This window comes from Sander lucioperca, chromosome 18 (assembly GCF_008315115.2).
Source record: "Sander lucioperca isolate FBNREF2018 chromosome 18, SLUC_FBN_1.2, whole genome shotgun sequence".
Taxonomy (NCBI): Eukaryota; Metazoa; Chordata; class Actinopteri; order Perciformes; family Percidae; genus Sander; species Sander lucioperca.
Genome location: NC_050190.1, coordinates 11,402,061 through 11,424,405, shown reverse-complemented (window position 1 = coordinate 11,424,405; position 22,345 = coordinate 11,402,061). Strand labels below are relative to the sequence as shown.

Genomic DNA, 22,345 nt, shown 5'->3' with positions numbered 1-22,345 from the left:
TTGCTCCATACATACTGGAGTCTGGATGATTTGAGCCTGTCCTTGAGTGGGGCAGGAGAGCATTCCTCAATCACTGGGGCATGTACAACCATTCCCTAATCCTACTGTAGACCCCTTTTCATCTACAGGCAAATGCTTTGTGAAGCACTGAGCTGTGATCAGGCCCAGCGCTGGAGGAACGGTGGAGCTGAGCAGGTCAAAGGGGGCAAAGTAGAGACAAAAGAGACAAAAACAGGAAGGAGCTAGAAACTGTAGACAGGGCAACTTAAAAACAGCGCTGTTTGTCACATAGTTTTGACAGAAATTAAGATGGAAGTGTCTGTATCCTCTCTTGGTGATCTTACAATGCTTGATGGTTATGTGACATGTGGCGTAGGATGGAGATGGATGAAGACAATAGAGGCCTCATAGTGTGTGTGAAAATTGATTTGTGAATCATGAAATGGTAATTTTTCAGGAGTCTTTGAGTGTGGCTTCTTTATGATGAAGATGACAAATTGCATTCTCTACACAAGCAATATTTGGCTGCTGATTTGTTGGTGTTTACTGTAGACTTATAAGCAGCAGCTGAGTGATTTTACAACATCTGCCTTCATTTGTCCAGGCCATCAAGTCACCAGCCTTGCAAATGATACTTGCTTTCTGGCATTTCTTTATTGACTGATTTATCACGATCTGAGAGGAGTGGTAAGTTGAGAATATCACGGATGACAACAACAATGCTGGCCTAACAAACCACTCTTGGCTCGGATTCTGTTTTCTCCAAACAGAGTTGCCTGGATAATTAACCTGTACATTAACTTCCCAACTGATAGGAAACGGCATGTGGATATGAGCTCAGTGAGTCATGGAGATTGATCCGGAGTGCAATGGGATGGCAGAGGCAGGAAGCCTCACAGTTTGGCAGACGCTGCCATACCTGTCAATTCTCACATTCTGTTCAGTCTACCAGGTTCAGAGAGAGTCTCATTTCCTAGTTTGGCTCGGGAAGGAGTCTGGCACAGGAACAAAATAAGAAGTGAAGTTACAAGATGCTGCCTCGCTGGGATTGTGTACCAGCAAACTTTCTGACAGCTTGAGCAACCGACTGGTTCTCTGTGATGGACTGAAGTCACGGCTGGGTTGCTGTTCCAACTGACAGTATGCACAATTATCATATCTATTGAAAAGTATTGTGTTATTTTGACAGTGTGACAAAATGACGGCATGATTGTCTTATAATATTACTTGTCATTTGAAATCCTGCGACTCCTCGTTTAGTACGAGGTATGTTTAATGACAAGAAACTTTCCATCTATATAATGCTTCAGTTTAGTTTTCCCTCTTTTTTGGAAACCAGATTGCCAATCACTGCTGGCTCCCTGTACCATGTGTATCAGTTTGTTATTGTGAAGTTGGTGATCACTCCTCGCAGCTGATGGTGCACACCACTGCACATCTTTAACTGTTGGCACAAACCTTTCCTCTGTGCTGGGTGAAAGCCTGTGGGACTCCAGGTCAACGTACTGCTGGTCACCGGGCAGCGAGTAATGGGCTAGTGGCAGCAGGCACTGGGCACTGGGCGGTGAGCTGGGACACAATAGTGGAGGGCTAGTCCAGGCCAAAATCAGGCCAAGTAGTTGCAATCAGTGGTGCATGAGGAGATCTGGCACAGGCTTTCAGCAGCCTCTCCTCAGCAGTGAACTGCAGTGATGAGCATAGGAGCAGCTACTGTCTGTCCTGTCTCAATTAGCACTATTCTGTGTTCTCTTTATCCCAGAGAAGAGAGGCACAGCAGAAAATATGTTAGTGTGTTGTATTTGGTGATACTTAATTTTATGGGTCCTGTCATAGGACAGGACTATGCAATTGAATGCTGATTATAGACAGAACATGAAGCAGCTCGCTCATTTACGAGTTTTTGAGACGGAACCAGGAAATGATGTTGTAGTTACACTGTGTGGGCAGAGTCAGCCATTATTGATATCCACAAGGATTTCCTTGAAAGAACTAAACTGCTAAAACCATTTCAATCCATGTATTCATTTATTTTTTGGAAACTGTATTCTGTCTTCTTCTCCATTTGTGTTAAACTGTATGCTTCACTGTCATTTACAGTTACAAACAAAGACACATTTTACAGTTGTACATGCTGACCTAATAATAAAGTTAAGCTACCAATGTGATGGAATTAAGCGAAAGTCTGCCAATTTAGACTCAAGAAATCAAAGTCACATGTGCTGTAATATCTATTAATCTGCTGATTTATTTACTTGATTAAATCAATTGATTGTTTTGTCTATGAAATTTCACAAACAGTGAAAACTATCAATCACATTTTTTTTACAGCTCAAAGTGACATTTTCAGGTTTTTGTTTTGTCAAAGGATTAGAGCTGCAAAGATCAATTGATTAGCTGTCAACTATTACATTTATCGCCAAATATTTTGATAATTGATTAAGTTTGAGTCCTTTTTTATGAAAATAAAACAAAAATCCTATATAATATTTTTTAGTTTCTTCACTTCTCTCTGACAGTTAACTGAATATCTATGAGTTGTGGAAAACACAACATTTGAGGATGTCATCTTATTCAACATTTTTCTCCATTTTCTGACATTTCATAAACCAAACAACTAATCGATTAATTGAGAAAATAATCCACAGATTAATCGACTATGAAAATAATCATTAGTTGCAGCCCTACAAAGGATGAAGATATTCAGCTTACAATGATATAACCTAAAGAAAAAATGGAACCCACAATTGTTTGGCATTTTAGTTTGAAAAGTGACTCAAAAATGTATCAATTATCAAAATAGTTGCTGAAAATGTAATTTAAAAAAAGGTTACAAATCAGTTCCTTTCTATGAAATGATCAGGAAACTATTTGACCCGTAGAATAAATTGTTATCTTGTAAAGTAAAGTAAAATAAATTAAAAGAAACAACCTGCTGAGTCATTGTTTCTCAGAGTTGAGCTGTTTTAATGATGGAGGGTCTCTCTTTCTGCACAATTGCAAACCAATTGAGTTTCTGTTTCCATACTTGATTTAATTGGTGACCATGTGAATTGTTTGGATGCATTCTTTTGTATACAGCCACATGGTACGGCTACGTTTTGATCTGAATTCACGTTTTTGGCTAATTTCACCACCATCTATTTTTAATTAGCACACCACTATCATGGAATGGCAATGAACAGGAGACCTCCAATCATCAGTGCGGCTTGCAGCCCCACCAATGTTAAATCAACTATGTGAAGGCAGCTGCTCTTTGAGCTCAAACACTTTTGTTGTGTGGTGAAAACAATGAATAATTCTCTTTACACCCTATATGTGGGTGTTGGGAGCAGGGCAGCAGGCAGGAGTACCATCCGTGGCTCAGATCAAAAGCCGGGCGAAGTTTAAAAAGAACACACACATCGAGTGGAGGGGGAGGTGGGAATGCAGAGGAGTGTTTGTTTGTGTGAGGAAGAGAGCCCTCCTGTACCATAAGGCAAAAACGAGATGCGTAAGATGCGAGAGTAAAAGAGTGAGGCTGTTTTCATGTGACCACTGAGTGCGTATGTGTTCACCTTCAGAGATGACACCTGTGTAAGTGGCTCGTGGTTGTTTCCAGCGTATGGTGTGATACACTGTGCTGGTTAAAGATTAGCGACAGATTGTCAGCAGTTACAAGTAGGGTTGGGTATCGTTTGGGTTTTTTCCGATACCGGTGCTAAATCGATACTTTTAAAACGGTGCCGGTGCCTGAACCGGTGTGTGAACTGAAATATATATAATATATTTATAATGTATATAATATAAATATATAAATATATACGGCAGCTGCAGTCTGACTATTACGTCCCGATGTTGGAATCCTCTACAGGGAAATACAGTCACACTTTACACCGCTTAACGTAAGCTGTCAGCATTTTAACCTTTGTGTTTAATCCAGCTACTAGCTAACGGTAATGTACCGTCCCGTGCAGCGATGCTTCTAAAAAAAATAAAAGTCAGGCACCGAAATTTTCTTATTTCTTATTCGGTGTTGTTACTACCGTTTACGTCGCAACCGGTGCCCTATTGGCACTGCGTTTCGGTACCCAACTCTAGTTACAAGAGTAGGTGGGAGTCACACATATCGATTTTTCTGACACTTGACACACCTGACCTGCATGAGGTGGGATGAGCCAAACGCAATTTATTATAGTCAGGTGCAGCTTCTTTAGCACGCATTGACAAAAGACCCCACAATATTTCTGTTAAAATAGAATAAAAAAGATAATTCAGAGGATGTTTTCTTTACAATAACTTTGTAATGGCCTTTTTTGGGGAACCATGTGTGCAAGATCACACTCCCACGCTGTAGTTTTCTGTATAAACTTTCTATAAAATCAGTTTATAGTATTATGTATGATGCTTACAATGCTGAAAAGAGAGGCTTCCTACATGTCTTTTATGGCACCAAAAAAGAAAAGAAAAGCCTGTTCAACCTACAGGAAAACTATCTCAGCAGCTTGCCTAAGACAGAATCATTCCCTAATGGTAACAAAACCCCGGCAATTTTCATCAAAACAGTTCAGTGTGCAACCTTACGTGCCACTTACCGCAACTTCACCGTCTCCCTTAGATCTATTTCTCTCTGTTTCTCTCTCTCTCTCTCACTTCAGCTGTGATACCTGTGTAGCTTCTGCCAACTCGGAAACACCTTCAGAAAATAAAGTCAGTCTATGGTGTGTTGTCTGCAGGGCATTCACCTGCCTGACAGACACACAGGGAGAGAGGACAGAAAAGGGAGTGGAGGGGAGTAAGAAAGAGAAAGAGAGAGGCAACTCGTTACCAAGCTCCTCGACATTGATCATGACAGATTTTTTGGTTTTGCGTTGAAGGTAAGCACCGGAGTGCTGTGGGTTCAGTAACTCACTCAGGAACATTTCTATGAACGGACGGAGAAGTTTATTATTAGCCAATAATTCCAGCAGCTGCAGTCAGTCTACAGTATATGAGAAAATATGGGAAAATGATGTAGTGTGTGTTTACCATGATTTGGTTTGGAGGAGGAATCCAATAAAGATGATGAAGAAGCCTCATCTCCGCACCTCGCAGGGCTGGGCTGGGTGGCGGAGTATTCAGTGGAGTGCAGGGAGAGGGAAGTGATTACTGTCGTTAAGTTGACAGGAAATGTTGCATCTCCTTGACGTTTAGTAATGATCGCAGCAGCTGGAAACAATAAACTCAAACATTGTGCAATCATTGGCCCGCTTCACTTACATTGGATAAAAGTAATAATGCACATTATCCCCACGTCCCCCTTTATAGTTGCACCAGCGAGGGAGCAGAGGCAGCAAATGAGATTTGCTGCGCAGGAAGCTGAGTAGGCTGACGCTTATGATTGACTGGAGGAAGACTTCCTACAGTGTTGTGTGATGTGACCATTCTCGTTCTCTCTATCGATTCATTTATTTTTTCCGCCTGTATTTTATTTCTCATGATCTGACTTTGTGCCTCGGGGACAGAGAGGGAAGAAAATGAAAACAAGACAGTGTTGTCAGCAGCTTGGAGTCATGACAGAAAGAAACCACAAACATTTGCTATTGGCAGCAAGTTAACAAGATGTGAGTGAGTTAGAGAGCGACCAGACCAGAAAGAGAGAAAAGGAATTACCATTATATTCAATTATCAAACCATAACTTATCTCATATTTATATATTACATTTTTGTATTGATTTGTTTGCAACCATTTGTTTTTCTTCCATTCTAATACACTATGTAGTAATGTGTAAACCATTGTCTTTTTCTCTTAGATTAAATTATTATACTTAGTACATTGTAAACCAGTGTTATTACTGTACTGAATTATAGTAATGCCAATAGAGCAAGAGAGACAGAGAAGTTAAATTATAGTTGTGCTAAATGTGTAATCGAGATGCAGGGTTATCCAGATAGTATCACTGCCATTGAGCATTTAAAAAAAAAAGGAAAATGGAAATTTTTTACTTTTCTGCATAAAATATAAACATATCAGAGAAACTGATTTCCTAAAATGCATGCACTGATCCAAAATATAGGTGCCAACATGCATGTAAGTAAACTATGTTTCCACTTGACCCATTACTGGTATTGATTATTTATTTATGATGCGTTTAATTATTAAAGGAACACGCCGACTTATTGGGACTTAAGCTTATTCACCGTAACCCCCAGAGTTAGATAAGTCCATACATACCCTTCTCATCTCCGTGCGTGTTGTAACTCTTGCCGACGGCTCCACCGGTAGCTTAGCCTAGCACGGATCCTGAAGGTAATTGGTTCCAACTAGCCTACTGCTCCCAATAAGTGACAAAATAACGCCAACATGTTCTTATTTACATGTGATTTGTATAGTCACAGCGTGTACAAATAACAAGGTCAGATGAGACACAGCCATCTTCAGACCGTATATAAACTGGGAATTATATTCTCAGAAAGGCGAAGCAATGCTACTTCTGCTACTTGGACGGAGTGATATGCTTGCAGCACCTGAGAAGCCCCGAGCAGAGAGTAGAAATGCTTCGCCTTTCTGAGAATATAGTTCTCCGTTTATATACAGTTAGAAGATGGCTGTGTCTCATGTGAGGAAAGAGTTACAACACACACGGAGATGAGAAGGGTATGTATGGACTTATCTAATTCTGGGGGATACGGTGAATAAGACAAAGTCCCAATAAGTCGGCGTGTTCCTTTAATGATCATGCATTTATCATTAGATTTATCAGTGTGTACAGTATATGGCTCATACACATTCATGCAAATAAAGTATATTTGAATACTATTGAGAGAGAACGCCAGAGAGATTCTAAAGTATCATCTTCCATATTTAATTGAGGCCTACAGTACAGATGACAGTGTTTTGACCTTTCTGGTGTGTGTGTGTGTGTGTGTGTGTGTGTGTGTGTGCGTGTGTGTGTGTGCGCAATGAGTTTGAAGAGGATATAACCAGTTGAATATTAATGAATGATTAGGACTGTCGTGGCTGTGCATAAATATCAAGGGTGCGTTTGGACTACGAAGGGCATTTTGTAGTACCTCTTCTCTTTTCAGCCTTAATTGAAATGTTCAGATTCCCTTAGTAATGACCATTACTGATACTACACAGGAGAAGAGGTAACTTAATTGAATTACCAAGAAGGTCGAGCCTCTGATTGAAAAGCTTTTTATTTGTTTAAATTTCTTCAACAACATCAACATCCTCCTTTGTGAGTTCTAAAATACATTGCAGAAGGCTGCTGTGACATTGCGTAGGAGCGATAAAACCGTAGACATCTCAGAAAGACGCATTCTTTTTTTGTAGAAGGAAACTAGTTTATCTTCATCTTGTGCCCTGGTTTCCTGTTTGGGAGTCGTTTCAAGAACAAAAGAAACCTCTCGGTCTGTTGAAGAGAAGAGTGAAGAAAAAAATAAAGAAGCATATGTACCTCACAGTGCCTTCTCAGAAACTCCTCTGACACCGGATGCTTACTTCTCGATATGGCGAGTGTGTGGTTGTGTGTGTCTTCCGGGATACTTTTACCTTTTTGAAGGGGCTTTGAAGGAAGTTATCAAAACCTCCCTCTTTCATCTTCTCTGGCCCCAGCCCTCTCCTCTCCTCCACAGGTCGTTTCCCCTCAAGTCCCTTCACTCTCTTCTCTCGCTTACTCTTGCCTGCAGCCTCTTCACCCTCACCTTCAGAAAAACACACACACACATGCTACACTGCTGCCATCAAATAGCTTTCCAATAACTCTGTTTTGGGGCGTTCAGTGTGTGCATTTTTACCATCCCTCAAGCCTCTTTGCTCACTCATCTCGGAAGGTAGTAGGTAGATGATAGCAGAAAAACTGGGTCCCAGCGATGATTATGTCATGTTTATTTCTTCTAGGGTTGTATCACTTGTTATGAGTCATGCCAGGGTGCTGACTCTGTATGCTGATGGTGGAGAAAGAGTTCACGATCAGTGGGAGGCTTTGGGAAACCACCTCTTTCTTTCATTCCCACAGGTTTGAACTGTTAGTGTGTGTGTTGGCCAAAGCAGTAGCAGCTTCCCTTTAACGGTCAGATGGTTAATATGGTGTGATAATGTTGATTTGAAATGGATATTTCTGCGGGTGTATGAATAGATGATTAACCTGCGCGTCAAAATGGCTAAATGCCACCGTCATCCCCACATGCCTGATACGAGCGGCAGAAAATCTCCGCACACAGATTTTTATTCGTTTGTAACGGACTTGCCAATCATTTCAGGTCAGTGTTTGTCGCACGTCTTACCAGTCAGACAGTGGGACCGAGCGGGATGTGGCAAACTCTTGAAAATCCTTCTCTCTGTTTCTGTTTCTCTCACCCCTCTCTCCCAAAGTTTTCCTCTCTCTGGCTGGGCGGCCGCAGGTTTCCAAACAAACTAGCTGAAACATGTTGTCTGTGAGTCCGTCCATCCAGCCCTCCTGCTGGGCACCAAAGCTGCCATCCACAATGCAAGCAGGTGGCGCTGGCATCCCAGGGAGAACGGGCAGAGCGCGTGGGCGTCACACAGGCGACGCCAATCCAAAATTCCCAGCTGACCTCCAAACCAAGGCTATGGCTATGCTCGCCAATCTTCGGCAAACGCTAGTTTGGGTTTATCTGCATACAGTATATCTTTCTCCTGCTATCGCGCTCTTGTTTTGCCAGCTGCATTCACATATTCTATTAAATAATCACATTTTCAATGTTTTGTGCTTTACTTTGTTTGAATGTCTTTCTCTTTGCTTGCATGGCTGCCTCTCTCTGTCTTTCTTTCTGTGTTTGCTTTGTGGGGGTGCTGTTCAGCCGAGTGGGACTCGCAGTAGGCCCCAGGCCAGCCGCCTTCGGTTGGACGTTAATGAACGGAACAGGAGTGGGCACATCTGATGAAGCTGGCCATGCTGTCAACTGATTTTCATCTGGTGTGTGTGCGTGTGTTTGTGTCTGTGTGTGTGTGTCTGACAACAGGTGCAGACCAGATCTCTATGCACTGACAAAATACAGACTGCTGTGCCAACACAGGTGATTTCCACCAAGAGAGACACACACAAACACACATCCTTTCCACTGTCCTTCAGTTTGTCTTACTTTCTTCCCATTCTGATATGGAGAATGCCTTCAGACCTAAATGTCAGTTTGATTACTTAGATTGTCTTGAGAGTTTAAACTTCCACTCTCTCCACTGGGTCCCTCATTAATAAATTATAAATCATTGCCTTTGAGCTGAAGATGTAAAACCATTCTGATAGACAAACAAGGAAACACCTGTCACGTACAGCCCTCAGTCAAACGACTCAGTCATAAGCAACATACACACACCCAGTGGAAGGTCTGAGTGACAACATCCTGTTCCTTTCTGGTTGTCAACAGGCCTGAAGCAACAACAGTATAAGTGTGTGTGTTCATTAGAATAGTACCTGTCTGGGGCTCCCTTAGCCACCTGGCTTTTCAAACAGAAGCAACTAACACTCATAATCTTTCTTTCTATATGCCACAGGCAGACAAGATCTAAAACCGCGTCGAAACAACAAAACCAAACATCACAGCGTTCCCAAATGTCACATTATAGTATGTCGTACACAGACAGAAGCTAACGAGACGGGGAGACAGGAACGTGATTTTCCTTAGAGAGAGACAATTTTTCACTGCCGCGTCCGAGTCCAAAAATAACAAAGAACAAAGGCGGATAAATGAGTGAGTTTTTGAGCACAAGCTAGTAGGCTTTGGCAACACCGGCCAGGCAGGAGGGGAGGGAGAGACAGGGAGAGCTAGCTAGTGGCCCGTCCACACATCTGTCCACACAGCACGGGGTGGGTTCCAGCGACACCCACAGAAACAGGCTTAACCTTCTCTTCCCCCCACCACCTGTTCATTACTATGGGCCCCCCCACCGAGCCACCACCACTCTCCTCTCCTCCTCTCACCCGCTCCCTTGTTCTTGTTCTCTCTCTGTCTGTCGCTACCCGTTCCAGTTCTCTCTTTGTTATTCTGCCGTTTTTTTTTTTTTTCAAATCTCTCCCTCTTTCTTTTCATTTTTTGCTTTTTTTAATTTCTCAGCAGTGCAGCGTTATCTCTCTTCTCACTGTCTCTTCCCGACGAGGCTTTTAGTTGAAGTTAAAAATCTGTGCGACTAAAAGAAAGATGGTCTTGCTCTAACAGGAAGGGATCATCAGACAGGTTGTTTTAACTAGTGCGAAGGAGAAAGAAGTGGCCGGCTTACGTGGAGGGAGAGAAGAAGAGGCTTTTGATGAATTGTCTGTGAAAGAGCATCAGTCTACCCACATCTTCAAACCCCCTGGTGCCTCTTGTCTGCTTTCAGACCCATTTTTCTCCACATTGTTGGTAATTTGAGCATTCTCGCCCATGGCATCATTCATAGTTGGCCCATATAAATCCCCTTAGAAATTCAATTTGGAGAAAGGAAATGACAAGATTTAGCTTATTGAGGTATGCCAGAACATCTATGAAAATCAGACATGGGAATATGAGAGATTGTAAACCCCTCATCATTGCTCCCCTTTGTTACTGTGTGAAAAAAAGCACTGAATACTCTCTGTACTTGTTGTGGCATTTGAATTTTTGATCATTTATTTAGCCAAGGTGAATCATGAAATAGCCTCTACATCTGACATTACCTTCACTGGACGGACATTATCTCATAAAAATAAAATTCTATATGCTGTATAGCGGGAGGGATTTTTGATTTGAGCTGCATTTTTTCTATAACATAATTTCTGTCCAAAACAAAAGAGGAAAAAAGGAAAACAAATTGCACCCGCACTCTCTCATATGGTACCACAGTGAGAGCAACTTGGCATCGGCTTATGCCATCATTGTACACAATGTGGTATATTTCAATTCAGCCAATTGTTATTTTTAACTGTAAAAGTGAAATCACATTGTGGGCTGTGCATGTAAGGAGTGCAAATATCAATCATGGAAAAACCTGCAAAACAAATCTGTAATATTTTTAAATATTGCACGTGTTTCAGACATGTCCATGCTGTAGACAAGAATAATGATCATCAAAACCTAATTTGTGTCTGACTTTAATAAACAACTGATGGGCCTGCAATAAGCTTTTGCTTGCATTTTAATTTTAAAATTGGAGACTGAAAAATATCAGGAAAAACATAACTACAATCTGTCATTCCAATTCTCTACTTCTTTAGGTTGTGTGGGTTTATGTGTGCACAGGGCACCTTGTGTTCTGCTCTTTTGGATTCTGCATAACTTCAGATATTCTTTTTGACTCTTTAATTGCTTTTGCACAGTGGCCTTGATGATGATAAGGAGGACTTGGTGACAACATCTCAATTTCTCTCCCCAACTGAACGCTCCCCGTTTCAATTATCCTCGCCGTTTTCCTTGCCGCCCTCACTCTCTTGCCTCCAAATAAATTTCATTTCCCTTAAGCCCGCTGCTTTCAGTATCTGATGGCGTCTCACTCAGTTATCCATGCATGGTATTATCGGGAAGACAGGCCCTTACTGCTCACTGAGAGGGAAAGGCTGCAGGCCCCTTATTACATACCAAATATCAGGCACCATATTCAAATCCAAAGTAGCTGGCTGTGGGGAATATGCCTAAACTGGTTCAGCCTGTTAGAAGCTTTGCACCAGCCTACACAGAAAGACGAAGTCCACACACTGTGTGAGATGAGGCAGTTTGCTTTGAATGTTACAGTTTTAATGTATTTACGCTTTTTTCAATTCCAACATATTTGTTAGTTTGTTGAATCATCTTTCTCAACGCAGAGTCAAACAGTTGCTCTGCATCAGTCAGACTGCATCTGGGAGGATAAAAGCAATGTGCAATCTGAGAATGTATGTAATGGTGTGCAAAGGGAGCCTAAATCCAAAAATGTAATTCATAGTGCCTTTTTCCACATGTTGGGAATGCATTCAGAACTGTCATGACATCAGTGTATTCAAAGGAGAGAATTGCCTGAGCTCTCCAAACAATGAAATCATTATAAGCAGCTTTTCCAGGTTGCATACCTGTTAAAGAGAGAGAATAAGGAGGTTAAGAAGTTTGATGCAGCCGCTGGGTATTATGCAACGTAACAAGGAAAACAATGAGACAATCAAACAGTGTGATATCATATTGTTTTATTGCCTCCCAAAAGCTCAAAGTAATATTCTCTTCTGCATTTAAAAAAAAAAATTACATAAAAATTCTCTCCTTGGATTTTTATTATGCCATCAGTATGAGTCCATGCCATGACAATCTTCCCACAGAGAAGAAACTCAAAGTCGTGTAATAATTACCAAACACTGAATGCTCAACAATAAACATGTAAACTAGTCAAGGCAGCTGAGATAAGATAAGCACCTTTTTATTGCACAAGGTTCCCACAGTTCAGGGTGTTCAAAGGTCTCTTACACAACCATAGAGGTCCATAAAAACCAGCAGTTCTTGATCAAAGCAGAGAGTGAATACATATATGTCAGAGAGGAGCTACTGGTGATTAGGTTTGTTAACAGAAGGCAACCCCTTTCATTTTCAGCCCACAGTAAAGTAAAAAAAATAAAATCACATTTGATTTACAGAGAACATCCACATGTTGAAGTGTCTAGTTTATCTGGTATAAAAAAACACTTTTATAGTTTAGCTTTTTTAAAATAATTTATAATTTTTTATAATACAACTTTGAGTGGTGGTTAATTAGATTTTTATTTAAAAGATTTGAGCAATAAATAAAAATATGAAAAGAAATCAAACATAGTATGCAACTGTTACAAATAAAAAAAAAGATCACAAAGTTTTTATCATACCAGAATAATCGCAGCATTAAATGTAAAACATTTTGTGTTAAGGTATTTGAAAATAGAGGTCAATGTTAAGCTCTGTGACATAAATCTTAACCTTGATGGTGGGAATAAATTTGTCGATACAGCTACTTCACATTGGTTTTGTAGGAAGCTTGCTTTTAGGAAGTGCCCGATTTTCAAACACCAAGGTCTTATTTGAAAAGGATTTTTTTTAAGACTAGCCAAACTAATTCTCTTATTTGGTTTTACAGTTAATTCTGATTGGGATAATTCAGTTCATTTTGACGCGAGGATGCAGTATTATCCAGAAAATGTGGGCGAGTGGAATTGTGTAGAGAGAAGAGCATGGAAGCTAAAATCAAAAGGTGAATGAGATCAGATGAGTTCCGAGCCGAATGTGATAATGAACTGAGAGAGAACTCTGTTGAAAGAAAGCCCCAATGAAAAATATACATTTAAACAGTTTAGATAATTAAAACACTCTTTCTGTAAATTATATTTAAAGTAATATTAAGTTTATAGAGTTTTCAGATAAACTTTTTACTACAGCCACCTTGGACCATCTTCAGTAGGCTAGCCCTGTTCTCCTATACTGTTGTCCAGCCTTTATCTTTCTTTTACATATTTTGACTAAGGTTGGATATCGTTTGGGTTTTTTCCAATACCGGTGCTAAATCGATACTTTTAAAACGGTGCCGGTGCCTGAACCGAAATATATATGTATATATATATTTATAATGTATATAATATAAAATATAAAAAAGGAGCACAAAACGACAGTTGGCGACATTAAAGAACAGCTTGTTTATTGCTAAGGCCATATGGTCAAAATTAAATGATTGATTAATAATGTAATAACAATAACTTATAACAATGACTTATTTCACCAGTAAATTGCTGGTAAATGACAAAAACAAGCACCAGATGGGAAAAGGGTATTTTACAATAATTTAAAATGCACCACAAGGCTGGCGAGGAGAGTTTCAAGTGAACGCACCGTCTGTGTTGTTTATCCTACAACGGCAGCTGCAGTCAGACTGTTACGTCCCAATGTTGGAATCCTCTACAGGGAAATACAGTCACGCTTTACACCGCTTATTGTTTCTGTTTATAGTGTGTATATATTGTTTGTTTTTGTTGTTTGTTTTATATGAATAAGCACATTGTGAGCAATGTATGTATAATCCAAAGCAAAATTCCTTGTATGAGTCGTCATACCTGGCAAATAAAGCTGATTCTGATTCTGATTAACGTAAGCTGTCAGCATTTTAACCATTGTGTTTAATCCAGCTACTAGCTAACGGTAACGTAGCGTCCTGTGCAGCGATGCTTCTAAAAAACAAAAAAAAAAAAGTCAGGCACCGAAACGAGGAACCGAAATTTTCGTTCTTATTACGTCAGAACCGCATTTCGGTACCCAACCCTAATTTTGACAGGTTTGATGTTTATGTGTAACACCTCTATTTAAAAAACACTTTTTCTGAACTCCCTTGTGTGTTGTCAGCTGCATCTTACTTTAATATTTTTAATCTGAAAACTGTAGCTAATCTAAACATCTTTTTGGGAGAGACTTTGAAAAGGTAGTAGTAGGTAGGATTTGCTCGTGCCATGACAGAAAAGTTAGTTTACATATAGTTTAATGCTGTAATTAATGATTTTTAAATTTTTTTTTTTATCATTGGTTGATTTGCTGATTATTTTCTCGATTATTCGTCAAATACTGAAAAATGTCCAAGGTCACGCCTTTAAATGTTCTGTTTTGTCCACCTAACAGTCTAAAACCCAAAGATATTCAATTCACAATGAAATAAAACAGAAAAGCAGAAAATCTTCTAAATTAGAAGCTGGAATCTGAATATTTGGCATTTTTGCTTGAAAAATGTATTATAGGATTAATTGATTATCAAAATAGTTGTAGAAAGAACCATTTTCTATTGTGTATGAATTCCGATCATACTCTAGTGGCTTCGTTAATCATTCTAAAACAAAAGAGCAATAGTTTAGGTAATGAGTTAAAAGTGATTCACTAATTGCATATTCTGTGATTACTAGAGGACTTATTAGAGGACAATGGTCTATATGTGTTTCATGAATGGTGGGAACTCTAAACTTTTTGTTAGCTTTATAATGTCTTTGATAACAGCTCAGAGATTGTCTGCTGTAAAACTGACTGGCATACTCTTTCATGTGTGGACTTTATGCAGTGATGCAGCCCTATCAACGTGTTTGTCCACGCTGTTATTGAACTGTTATCTTTGAGACAAGAAGGCACTCAAAACTGGTGCAGATAAAGATGTAAAGCCTGGTCGATTTTTTTCTTTTTTCTCCTTTCTGTTTCAAACTGAGAGCCTCCTATTTTCAGTGCCAGTGGATGAAGAAAGATAGAAATGGCTAGAAATGAGACAATCAATGTTGCAAAGTCTGAGTCCTAATAACACAGTTCTCCACAATCACGGCCGCATGCATCAGGGAGATTTGACAAATCAATTGAGCAGTCAACCTCGAGTGAGAGACTTCACCGTGATTTCAAAAGCCTGTTGCAAACAAATCTTCCAGATCTTCTGATTTACTTAAGATTATAGAATATAATACAATGGTGCTCATAAGTTTATGAACCCATGCTAAAGTTGACTAAAAAGAGGAATAAAAAAATCATCTTTTGGAAAATTTGAAAAAAATCCAACCTTTAAGGACACCAATTTTCTTTGTGAATGAATAATGTATCGTAGATAAATACATGTTCTTACTTAAAATACGTAAGTATAGACACCCCTATGTTAAATTCCCATAGAGGCAGGCAGATTTTTTATTTTTTAAAGGCCAGTTATTTCATGGATCCAGGATACTATGCATCCTGATAAAGTTCCCTTCGCCTTTGGAATTAAAATAGCCCCACATCATCACATACCCTTCACCATAGAGATTGGCATGGTTTTTTTTCAGTTGGCCGGTCTGCTGGTTTGATTTGCATTGAGAGAAATGGAAAGTACCCTATGCCAATCGTGAGATATGGTGAAGGGTATGTGATGATGTGGGGCTATTTTAATTCCAAAGGCCAAGGGAACTTTATCAGGATGCATAGTATCCTGGGTCCATGAAATAACTGGCCTTAAAAAATAAAAATCTGCCTGCCTCTATGGGAATTTAACATAGGGGTGTACTTACTTATGCCCCCTGTATTTTAAGGAAGGACATTTATTTATTTACATAAATAAATTATTCATTCACAAAGAAAATTGGTGTCCTTAAAGGTTGGATTTTTACACTGTGTACTTAGAATATGAGAAAAGTAAGAGTACAGAACAGCTGCTCACATTATACTGGATGCATCAGTCCCCTACCTCCGCCACTTTTCCTCTCCCTTATTTTGAGGCTAATTCAATTTCTCTCAGACAGACTCTCACACGCTGACGCCGTCTCCATTACAACGCGCAGCCAAACACAAGCATTCATTAATTAGTGCCATCGTTGTCTTTTAATTATGCATGTGGCTTATTAGGCACCTCACCCGTTCACCCAAGCCTTCCCGTCTACACTCCCCTCTGTTCCTCGCTGTGCTCATACGGGACCTTTAAACTTCCACCTGCACATTATGGCTCTAATAAAGATGTTATCAGCCCATGAAGGAGACGGCAAACAGGTGAGAAAGAAAGGGAGGGAGAGAGATGGCAAACAGGCGACTGAGGGTTCTGATATGTCAGCAACAGAAATTAGCTAACTGCACTCCCGACTGTGACACAGGCAGGGAGAGCATAAACCCACCAACTCCTCTCTCTCTCTCTCTCTCTCTCTCTCTCTCTCTCTCTCTCTCTCTCTCTCTCTCTGGTTTGTGGTGGCAGAGAAGGAGAGAGAGAGAGAGAGAGAGAGAGAGAGAGAGCGCGAGAGCGTCAGCCGGTGAATTTTTACAGCTCTCCAAAATCATTATTGGCAATTAGCGTTCGTCAGGGAAGACAGCAGCTGCTTGTAATTACAGGTAGCCCCTCATTACTTCTTCGTTTAGGGGAGAGGAGGAAGGGAGAAAACGTGTTCCAGCGCCAGTGTTTATATGTATTTATATATTTCTTTACCTGTGATGTTGAGCCACATAATGTATACGAGCTATAGCGGAGGGCTGGAGACTTCAGCAGGTGCAGGAGGAGGGGGAGGGGGAGGAGAGACTTAACTCATTGTAAACAGCCATCGTTATCATACAAATATTGTGCTATCGCAGTAGTACTGTGTGTGTAAGAGTGGATATGATTGTATATATATAGAAGTCTGTGCATACTCATTAAAAGGTTTGGTTACAATTATTTGCCTCTACTAATTCTTTACTTTATTTCTTCTGCTGCTTCTGCTATGAGCTTCAAGCTATATGATTTGCTGGGTTGAGGAGAGTCTTGGAGCTGTTAGATCTCAGCCTGACATGGCAGAGGTTGAGGTTAAGATGACCTGATATCTTAACATCTGCACCGTTACCATGCCCTAAGTAATCAGCACTGCATGGCACGGCTAAGTGTTTATTTGGACCTTAGATGCTGATATGGTCCAGCCTTGTAATATAATATTCCACTAATGGTTAATGATGGGTTTGTATTAGGGCAGCTTCACCTTTCTCATCACCAGGAGTAGCTGCTGCCTGATATCAATCCAGCAACTCCTTAGAAAAGAGTGATTTAAGAAGAGTAACTCCTTGATAGAGAAGGAATTTCTATTTAATCACCACGCTGGAACTCAAAACTGGCACAGGTCAAACGGTGCTTAATTTTAAAAAGTTTTATTTTTTTAATCTCAAAGCAAACCATCTCAATAAATGACAGCTTGTGCCTTTACACAGCATCAGATTCGACCATCAAAGGGTTATATTTTCATACATTCCAAGCTACTTTCAGCATTTCCTCACGTATTGCGTTTTGCCCATTTTTATTGTTTTATGAGGCTTTGGCACATCTGTCAAATCAACCCATTTTCTTTTTGCGTCGCCAAAAAAATGTCATTTGTGTAAATGTTTGTACCAGACTGGGCAAGGTTGTCATTAATTTGACTGCATAGCTGAAATAGTTCAACCTTTACTCATGAAGGTGGAGAGGTGTAGCCTTTAGTAACTATAAAAGGAGATATTTCTGGGGGTGATGAAGATGAGGTAAACGCATACCTCGGGCAGGGGCTAGACTCCTATGAATAGTTAATTAATACCATCTGAATGTTGATATGCCCTAGCGACTGCAAGGCTTGAAGTGCCCCACAGAATCCACCATAGCCTAGGGCAACAATCAAACCAATTAACCCAGGGCAAAAAACAATGGAGGTGAGGTGTGTATGCAGCTTGGTAATACAGTGGACCATTGCTTCTCCTGACCCCTTACCTCAGACAAAGCGAGGTTAGGTTCAGGGGAGTAGACGCCCTGCTCCGTGTTGAGGAGTAGTTTTCCACATGGAGGTCAGGTCTGCTACATGCAAGGCCTCTCTGCAAGACTAACAGAGGGCATGCTAATAGCAGCCAAACATTAGCCTCTTAGCCTTCGTGGAGGGTTTGGCTTGTTCTCAGAGGAAAGGCACGTCTGAGTTTGTTTTTCCTCTTTGTTACTGAACATAATTATGAGTCTCTCTTACCGAGTGAGTCATTTTGGTTCATATGTTCCACAAAGGGAAAAAAAGTCACAACTGTCAATCGTGTGCTGACTTCCATGACAAGCCGCCGTCCTTCGTCTCCCTCCCTGTTGATCAGCATCATAACAGTATACATAACAGCTCTTTTCTGCCAACAACATAAAGCCCTAACCATGTTCTTGCTAATTCCCAAAGCATTGCCATTTACAGTCTCTTTCAATAAACCATATACTATGATTCTCTGTTACAAAAAAAAAAATCTCTTTAGACCTTGAGGATATCTGCAAAGCTCTATCGCTGCGAGGGTGCTGGTATTTATTTCCTGCAAACACACAGGCTCCTGCTCAGTTACAGTAGAACAACCGGCATCCTGGCAGCGGAATAGCTCACATTTGCAGGGCATCTCTCGTTTCCACTGTAGACCGTCCAACGCAAATACAAAGAACAACTGTCACATTCAAACTGGAGCTGAAATGACTGGCTGGGTTTCGATTCATCTTGTCTGTCCGGGTCTCTCTTTTTTATTCGCTGCCATGAAAAGTTGGAACTGTATGAGAACCCCGCACTACAGGGAGAAGATCAAGTGTGTAAGGATTTAACAGATGGAATTGGGACTAAATGAAGCGCTAATGCATGGATGGTATGAATCCACCGTGCATTTTTCAGCAGAGGCATGAGATGGTTTCTGCTCAAGGTGGAAGTTAGTTGTTGATTTAATTTCCATTTAGAGTTGTAGAATGTATGTTTTAAAAAATATGTTAATCCCTGTTAAAATAATATCTGTGATTACAATTTCAGATGATACTTTGCAGAATATTTGCAGGAAATCTTATAGAAAAACAGAGGCGATTCATGTAATTTTCCCAATCTAAAGAATGGATGAATTTTTCCATTTAGAGTGAAAAAATGATAGTGGTACTTTAATTACATACATGATGAATGGACTTCTCATGTGTTGAAACAGCAGCAACTGTGGCGAATGTATCACCAGGCGTCTGTTTCATTTAATACTTTATTAATTCACGGAATAGCCAGCTTGAGAAGACACTTCACATTTGCATTTTTTTTTTACAATGCTGCGACTTTGATAATGAGTACCTAATGTGCTAGCACTATTCTTAAAATAGGGAAAGTTATTCCCTATGTTTTACACTCAAATCAATTTTCAATTTAGACAGAAAACCTTCCTTCTCACACCGTACCAGGCTACATGCAGTGTTCCTGAGAAAAGTGAGATCTTAAAACAAACCCTTATTTGGATGCTCCTGCTGGTTGTGTTACTGTGGCAGCTTTGAGAAATATTGTCGTTTTGTTCTACTGATGCTCGCAGTGCCGCATTTTAAACTGTTGAGTCAGATTTCATTTAACAGCTCTTTCATCTGTTTAAACTCAGTGAGCTGAGGTATCGCACAGAGTGCGCCTGTGTGTGTGTTTGTGATTTAGCAGCAAGGATATGTGTATAAATTTGCGTGTCTGAATTTGTGTGGGCCTGTCTGTGTACCATGCTGTTTGTGCTTGTTCTGTTTGTGTGTGTATGTGCACCCCTGTCTTGTGTGTATCCAAATGTGAGTGTGTGGCTCCCAACCCAGAGCTATTATGTGGAGACAGCAGGTATAATATCTGCAAACCTTTGCCGCTGTGCCGGATAAGTAATGGCCTTAAGACGTCACCTTTATCTGTAGCCACACTCCTGCAGCTGGGGCTGTGTATTCCCTGCCTCACTCCCTCCATGATTCACAGGTGTGGCATTATGTGTGTATGCCGTTTATCCCACAACCACCCCCCACCCCCCATGTATTTGCCACACACAAAAGTGGTCATGAGGAAGGCAGATAGGGCCAAGACTGACACATTCATTTCCTTAACGGCCGTGGATGTGGTGGCAGTCAGTGCTGCCGTCTTTTAAGCAGCTTTAGCTATATATCCCCTACAGACGTAGACACTGGGCGAGCGCAGAACGAGGCGCTACTGGGAGCATCCCATCATGCCCTGCAAACGGTGAAAGGGAGGCCATGGTGGGGACAGATAGGAAGTAGGATGGAAGGGAGAAGAAGAAGGAGGGGGGGCGGAATTTAGACAGAGACAGAGAAGGCAGAAGCAGAGAGATGCGGGAGAAAGGGACAGATGAAGTGTAGGATAGATAGGGAGAGAAAATTGAAATGAGACAGAGGGAGGGAGAAAGAGAGGTGAAACAAAGGAAGAGTTAGATGGGGAGTGAGTGAGCTTTGTGGTCTCAGGCTCCATGGGAGGTTCAGCCCAATCATTTATAAAAGGTAAATGCTGTCAGGACGCAGGGCGTTTAAAGGCGCGGCGCTGCAGGTGTGATTTATGCTCTCAGTACGGGGCTATAAATCACCCTGCCTTTGTTTCCACAGGCTGCCGCTACTGCTGCTGCTGCCGCCGCCGCGTCAAGACATAACCATCCCTGCCTCATCCATAGCACACAGGCACACACATCTAAACACAGACACACACACACGCGCACACACACACACACACACACACACACACACACGGACAGAAATAAAGACAGAGAAAAGAAGCATGATGATGGGAATTGATGACTGAATGGAGAGTGAGGAGAAAAGGGGTGACCGGTTGGAGTCCATCAATGTGTTGAGTCGAAGAGGTGTGGATGAACACACACACACACACACACACACACACACACACACACACACACACACACACACACACACACACACACACACACACACTCAAACACAGCTATCAGTGCAGAGCAGAGAAAATCTACTCTGACATGGAATTCATGTTTCTCCATGTTTGTAATTCAAACAGTGTTTGTGAATGTGACCCACTGTCTTCTAAAGTTTGTCTCCAAAAAAAAGAAAGAACCAGACTCCAATCTGTGAAGCTGCTGGAAAGCAATTTCTGTTCTGTTCTTTTCTGTTCTGTAGACTTGCAATATTACTTTGAGCTTCTTCGCTCAAATTAACATTTTTACATCCACATTGTGGTCATTTTTGCAGGTCTAATACTGGTCTGCACTGGTATCTTGCTTTTCTCACAAAGTCCGTCATATGTTCTTTGTAAACTAAGCTACTCTCTAATTGTCTCTTGATGCTATGACAGGCAATATTCTTGTTCTTGTGAGCTCTCTTTGCGCAGACAAAATGGATTTCGAGATTTCTACACGCCTTTTTGTAAAATATCATCTTAAGAATTCTGGTTCTTCTCAGCGTAACAATGCAATCATAGTTATACAATCTTCTCTCTCATGGATAACACAGCATTTCTTTATAGCTACCAATTCCTTGCCCTGGTCACAAGCCATAGCTTACCAGTGTTTGAGTGGTGAGGACATAGGCAGTATTGATATGATGGCTGTGTGGGGGGGAATGGCACTTCAGCAAGGTCACAAGTCGTGCTTATGACACACATTGTCACATTGTCAGCATTCTTTAACTAGAGCGGATAAAGCCCATTGTTTTCCACAAAACACCCACCACTTTTGATGGGACACGAAATGGGTTCAATTTCTGTCAACTCTGACGTATGCAGAGTAGTGGTTAAAAGAAAAGTTGAGGAGAGAAAGGCAAAAAAGCATCTTTTGTAAGACTGAGAGAAACCAATATCCATCACTCTTAGTGGAAAACCCCACCTTCTTGCGATATACAGTCTAAGATATGCAAAGCATTTCAGGAGTAATCTTATGCCGCAGTACCATGAGTCAGTCAGCTCCTGCATTTCTTTGAATAAGTTTCAACAATGCATAAGCCCGAATGTGTTAGAACGACACTGTTGGCTTTATGTTTATACGCTGGAGAGATCACTGGCAATGGTGAGTAACAAAAAGGGAAAAAGTCCCTTACTCAAAGTACAACCTGTCTGCTTCTTTCCTGCTCAGTTTTCAAGAAAGCAGAGATATTGTACACTGTACAACTACAAAAATATTGTAAAAACACTCCTCCGACGGCAAGAGCAGCACTTCGTCTTCACACATAATCAATCCCTTCACCCAAACCACATTTCACCCTTGTACG

The 22,345-nt window shown here is 40.8% G+C and overlaps 1 long non-coding RNA gene across 3 annotated transcripts in view; it reads left to right on the top strand.

The window, feature by feature from the left end:
• Positions 1–22,345, top strand: part of LOC116035859 — a 102,629-nt gene that overhangs the window by 24,263 nt on the left and 56,021 nt on the right. Inside the window, exons 4-5 of one of the 3 annotated variants that reach the window (XR_004895774.1) lie at positions 8,947–9,000; positions 11,253–12,113. The exons of 1 other annotated variant lie outside the window; for it this stretch is intronic. This is a non-coding gene — a long non-coding RNA (uncharacterized LOC116035859). Of the gene's footprint in view, positions 1–8,946; positions 9,001–11,252; positions 12,114–22,345 lie in introns of those variants that run through there. One more of the 3 variants, XR_004895772.1, reaches the window with a different exon arrangement.